The sequence below is a fragment of the Pinus tabuliformis genome, chromosome 5_2 (genome assembly GCF_031772625.1).
Source record: "Pinus tabuliformis cultivar Carrire ecotype Pingquan chromosome 5_2, CPIR1, whole genome shotgun sequence".
Lineage (NCBI taxonomy): Eukaryota > Viridiplantae > Streptophyta > Pinopsida > Pinales > Pinaceae > Pinus > Pinus tabuliformis.
The window spans coordinates 551,136,776-551,143,465 of record NC_142306.1 but is presented as its reverse complement, the minus strand read 5'-3'; positions in this window follow the sequence as shown (position 1 = coordinate 551,143,465).

Sequence of the window (6,690 nt, the reverse complement as noted above, 5' to 3'; positions counted from 1 at the left end):
ATGCAACTTTAACTTTCATAGTGAATAACAGTGGGATCCAACTCCTAATCAATACTTTTGCAAGCAACTTGTGACATCGGATGGCCTCACAACTAGTAGTACTAATTGCTATATATACTTTGCCTATGTTGAGCTAAAAGCCATGGAACTCTGTCTTTTGTTGAATTGAGATAACATCATTGATATCAAGTTATCAATGATATTCCATTAGATAGTTTGTTAGAACACATCTGATAAAAAATTACTGAAATCGAAAATCTATACTGCGAGTGTTAATTTTTCCTTAGATTTCTATATTTATTAAGTTAATGTTCTCTGCTTGTGCATGCAATATATAAAAATGCTGAAAATAGAGAACAGATAAAAAAATTCATTCACAAACCATAATGACAACAATATATGATATGGAAAACCCTTTCGAAAGAAAACCCAGGTGGAACGTGAGGCTACTATGCTCTCTTTCTTTGAATGGGTATGACGTAGATATAAAGGGGTGAGACTTGTGGCTCGTGGGTTGCTACATAAATCAAACCCTCTTTGTTTGGCCCTCTCTCTATTCACTGTCAGCTACTCTATCCTACTATGGAACAAAATGCACTAGAATGGATCCAATCCATTTTCCTTCTAGTGGCCTGATCTGTGTTGTAGGAAACGTGGGACCCCCACCATACTAGTCGATTGTTTTGGTACGGAAACCTTGAAACGCGAATTAAATGTGCTTAAAATGCATTTCAGGTGCCATACACCACATTTAATTGCTCATGCATTATGTTTTAGCATCCATACGACACGTGGGGTGATACAACATGCTTGTGTGGCATATGTGGGTTGAACACAAATTATTAAAAAAAAACAATAATTTATGAGTGGGGCATCCTAATACTCAACCCTAGGGCCCCATTAATGCTATGTAATTAATGGTAATTTTAAGAATATGTATGAAGTGATCTTTTTGATTAAATTATTAGCATTACCATTAATTGTTTCATGATGTTTGATAGTGGTTCCAAATTCATTGGATTTTATATAGTGAAAGTAGAATTTTAGATCCCACTCAAGATCAAGTAGAATTAATAGTTTTTAGGATTTCAGGATTGGGGGGATTGCCATGTTTCCATTAGATTTTGTTGTGTATGAGGGTATGTAACTAGCATTTATTCAAGAGGACCAAGCCCTCTATGTACCTTGATGTTAGTGGCATTAATTGTTGAACTGCTCTATCATGACCTTGGTAAAAGTGTACCCATAACTCAAACACAATCTGGATTTGATATCTTAAGGTTTTTCTGTCTTATTTTAATGCTTATAGGGTGATATTGATGATGAGGATCCCAATATATACAACAATTTTGATGACATGTAGGTATTTGTTGTAACATGATTTTCTTGGGACTTGGACCTTGCTCATTTATTCATGAATATGTATCAATATTCTAAATTATAATGTTAAAACTTAAATGTTTTCTTTCAAATTTTCAATATATATATATATATATATCACTTTTTCATATTTCTTGATTTTTGGGGGTCATGTTTCTAGCACATTCTTGTTTTAGATACACATTTTCGTTTTGTAACATTTGTACCAATATTCCTAATATCTGCATTAGTTCCACAATCCTCATATTATCATCATGTAGACATCAAGGACATATTTTTCAAGTAGGTTACCATCAAGGAAAACAAATTAGCCATAATGCCAACAATCTCAATGATGAAAAGTAAGTTGCATTATAGAAAACGAGGGAGGTAGGAACACCAAACCTAGTTATGATGTTCTGATTAACGAAATGAATTACCTCTTGATCATTGAATTGCCTTAGCAGAATGACGTCGACCCACCTTGTGAAATAATCTATAGCTGAATGGTTATATTTGTGCTTCTTTGAAGAGTGCGGTGTGATTTCCCCAATGACATCTAGACCCCATTGCTGAAAAGGTTCCTGAATGACAATAGGTTGGAGTGGTGCAGTTGAACGCCATTCTCTTCCAACACTTTTTTGACAAATAGAGCACTTCCTAATGTATGCGTGGGCGTCTCTGAATAATGTAGGCTAGTAATACCCAAACCTCATTATTTTGTGCAATGTTTTGTCGCCGACATATTGTCCTTTAGCTGGCCCATCATGTAGCTCCTTTAGGACCCTTTTGGCATCAACAAATTCCAAACATTTAAGCAACACACCATTATGATGTTTACAAATCAAATTTCCATGGACCAATTGATAGGAAACAACTTTGTGTAACAACCCGAAATTAAATTATACAACTAATTACATCAACTTATGCAATTAATAATCAACGCACAACTATTCAACTATTTAGCATAGATTTTATGAAGACCAGAAGAAAATAAGACTTACCTGTAGTGACGATATACTTTACTTCTGATTTCGAAGTTGTAACACTACTCAAACCCGCTGACTGCAAAAATGTTTTGGCGGTGACTCTCCACCTAACCGTAGGCTCAACTGCCCATAATCCTTCTTCAGATGGCCACTCCCAATCCCTCAGTCAATTACTACTGCCAAGGAATACTTTGTCTCACAACACTTTCCTTCCAAAGAAATGAATAGTATATTGGAATTACGCTTCCCATTACACCAAAACCTGCAGGTGTTAGTAAATGGACGCATCGCCAGATTTAGTGGATCCACGAGAGGCAGTTAAGCACATGTCATGAAACATACATGGAATCCTGGGTTATTCAATGTCCAACAATACCCCCCCAACATAAGCCAGGTGTGATTTGAACTGGAGACCTTTGGCTTTGCTACCACTTGCTGGAATCACAATTTCCATTACACAAAAACCCGTAGGTGTTAGTAAACGGAAACATCGCCAGAGATAATGGATCCATGAGAGGCAGTTAAGCACATGTCGCAAAACACACAAGGAGCATTGGTTTATCCAATGTCCAACATAATAATCCTTCTCATCTACCTTTTTGTTCATTAAATAAAACAAACGGTTCCAAAAATGGAAAGGGATTGAAAAGGGATCCACATGCACACAATCCATGTGTCAACATGCCAACTTTATTTCTTTGTTTTAAGTTTTACTTAATTCAATATTTTTTCTTAATTTAACTCTTACTAATTTTATTCCTTTTTACTTTATTTATTCTTACTATTTTTATAATATATATATATATATTTAGTTTATTATTTTATTTATTTACTATTATTATCTTGTTATTATTATTTATTTATCATTATTATATTGTTCTTTATTATTTATTGTTTTATTTATTTATATGTTAATATTATTTTATTTATTTATTATTATTATCACGGGGCATTATATACTCCCCCTCTTTAAGGAACTTTGTTATGAAGTTATGTTGAATCATTTAACTTTTTATTTAGTTATTTATTACTTCATGTTTGCCCTACACCCTCTGCTGAACTAGTATACCCGCAGACATCGAAATTTTACACATCATCGGGGAAATCCCAAGGAAGCTCAAGTCATTTTTCCCAACTTTTGGAACCAAGAATAAAGCCTCATCGGTCTAAACCAAAGCCCAAGGCTGGCCCCAAGGCTCACGCCAAGGCTTAGACATCATCTGCCCCAAGGTAGACATCTGGTCCCAATATTTAATGACTTCAGGCATCTCACAAGGCTGACGCACTCCCTCAACACTCAATAAGGTGCACAACCCCAGGCATCAAAATCCTCACGCCCTCTTAGGACTTCGACATCCCAACCCAATATCAAGCACTTGGCCTCCTCAAAATGGTCCCATAGCCCCTTAAGAGCTATCCATCAAGAGCTATAATAGACAAAGGAACCATTGAAATATGTAGTGTTGCTACAATTTGTCCCCAACCCATATGGTGTTACATATTCTCCCTTGTAGGTATGGGCTCCCACGAGATCATCAAATAGTTTGGACAACTCGGCCCTTTTGTGGATTTCCTGTCAATCACCACATTTCAACATGCAACCAATGCATTAGTTATAACATCATAATATCATAGAAAATAATACATATGCCACATCATGCATACCTATCCATCATGAGTATACAACACCATTACTATAACAAAATAAATAAATAAGCACCACATATGCATCATTAACCTCTTATTAGAACTATGTCCAATTGCCACATACCTTCACATCATTTAACATCATCACAACATTATACTTCAACATTCCTATGCTAACATAACAAATAAATGAAACCAAAACCTCATACCTTGTACCATAGTGTATGATTTAGATTTATCAATAGAATTTAAAAAATAAGACACGATTTAGATGTTTCACAAAAGTTTTTTTTTCTTCCTTTATTTTCTTTGCAGATATTTATCTCATTATAAAAAAATATAATGAGAACACTGGTGTTTGCACTCTTTGAAGAACTACCTAACAAGGGTGATCGCTATGTTCCCATGGTAGTTTGTCCAGCTGAGGAACCTTCCCATGTTAAACTCTCACCATCCTATGGTTTCCTGAGAACTAAAGAAACTACTAAGTGTGGATTACCGTATGAAACCACTAGAAAGCTTGTGGTCTAAAGAACCTATTAATTGATCAGTAGATTTCCACTGAAGAACCTTCCCATGTTTTCATATTGATCTCTCCTCCTCTTGTAATTGAGTAGTGGTTTGTCTAGGGCTGAAGAAACCACCAAGAGTGGCTTGCCTTAGGACTGAAGAAACCATTGGGAAGCTTGTGTTTTGAAGAACCTTCCCATTTTATAATAATACTACTCTCTTGATTTAGAGATGTGATTGTCTGTGAAACAAGGAACCCTTGTGATAAAAGTTGACTAAGTTAAGTTACTGAGATTGAGAAGTGGTTTTCTTAAGGCTGAGGAATACCACTGGGAAGCTTGTGGTCTGAAGAACCTACTGATTCATTAGTAGCTTTCCATTGAGGAACCTTCCCATACAATAATGAAATTATGCTCCTGGATTAGAGATGTTAATCTATGTGTTTATAAAAGGTCCCTGAGATGAAGTTGACCAAGATCAGACCTTGTGATATGATAGCGAGAAGTTGTTGAGAATAGTTGAGGGAAGTGAGCCCCTGTGCATTTTGTTATCTGATTGGATGGTGGGTAAATGTGGGTTACCTTGGTGACCCTGTTTTAGCTAGAATTACTAATTTTACATGGTTTAACACTCCATCCTCAAACTCTGGAATTTGGCTCGAGAATGACAACTGCAAGAAAGACTTGGTTGTAGCTTGTCTACGGTTGGGTGGAGAGTTGAAGTGCCAATATTAATTGTCGGACCTTTCAAGTTATAAGATAAGTAATACTAAAACTCTTTCACTTGAATATTCAATGTGTGTTCACTGTGTTGGGTTAAGGCATGTATTGATATTTATTTAATGTGTTGGTTTATGCATGTGCTCTGGTATGGAATGTGATTTCTTGCTATTTGAGGAATGTTGATTTCCTGTAAGAATTTTGGGTGACTGCATGGATTCTTGTTCCGATTCATGAGTTCATTTTCTATTTATTATTAGTCTAATGGACCTGTAGATCTATGGACTTTTATGGGCCTAAAATTGGTCATCTAAGCTTAGGTATGAATGGAGGAATAAATCTCTATTATATTTATCTTGTAGTTAAAAGATTGGTTATTAATCCTTGTTTTATCAAGTTAATCTCAGGAAGGATAGCGTCTTTGTGTTTACAAATCATATAATTGTGTGTGTGTATATATATATATATATATATATATATATATATTGAACAAATTTGGGCCAAGCCCTGTCAAATCTTAGGAAGGATAGCGTAACACATATCTATGTATATAAGGCTAGACTGGGTCAAGACTCCCATAAGATTAACAAAGGCGATGAAACGTGCATAGGAATGGTGTGGTGACCAAGAAGTAGGGCGCAGAGGAAGCCCAAACATACGCATATGCATATACCATGCATTGGAAGTTCAAGGCTTAGAGTAGCAAGGAGGCTCAAGCCTTATGTCCCATGTGATCAGGCACCAAAACCAAGTGCAGAAGGGGAGGGAATTAGAGCCATTGATGCTAAGGGAGTATCATTTGTATACATAATCTTGGAGTAATTCCCCCAAGATTTTTCTAGAGGACACATGGTCAGATCTCATCGGTATTTAATCCCTAGGAAGATGTGGCATCATGGGGTTAGGGGACCTCTCGACTTGATCTGGGGCATTGGTGCTGTAAAAAGTTTCTCACTGTCGGATGGACCCCATAGGTTTTAAAGGGAGGCCAAGGTAGAACTCCTAGGATTTAAAATCCTCGTGATGATGTGGCATTGAGACCACTATCAACGTTAGGTGAAAGACTATGGAAAACACCACATTTCCCATATGACAAGAATCATGTGATTCACAAGGGGCATAGATCCTTCAATGGAACCCACAACTACATGACACTTGATGAGTGGAGGGAGTGAAAAAGGATGACATCATCCCGACATTTGGGATTGGTGATGTCACCTTGGACCTTGGACACCAGATATTTTGGAAGGTATGGTAGAAAACCCCAAGATTTTATTTCTTGGGTGAGGTGGCATTGCGAGCCCAATTCCTATGTAACAAACTTTGTGGCATTGTAATATAACAATAGATGCTCGGGTCCCATAAGTAATGGGAAGTCATGAATGAGTCTATAGCTACCACGTGGGAATGACATGGCATATGACTAGGGTGCCCTGGTGGGCACCGCATGGCAGGTTAGGTGAGAC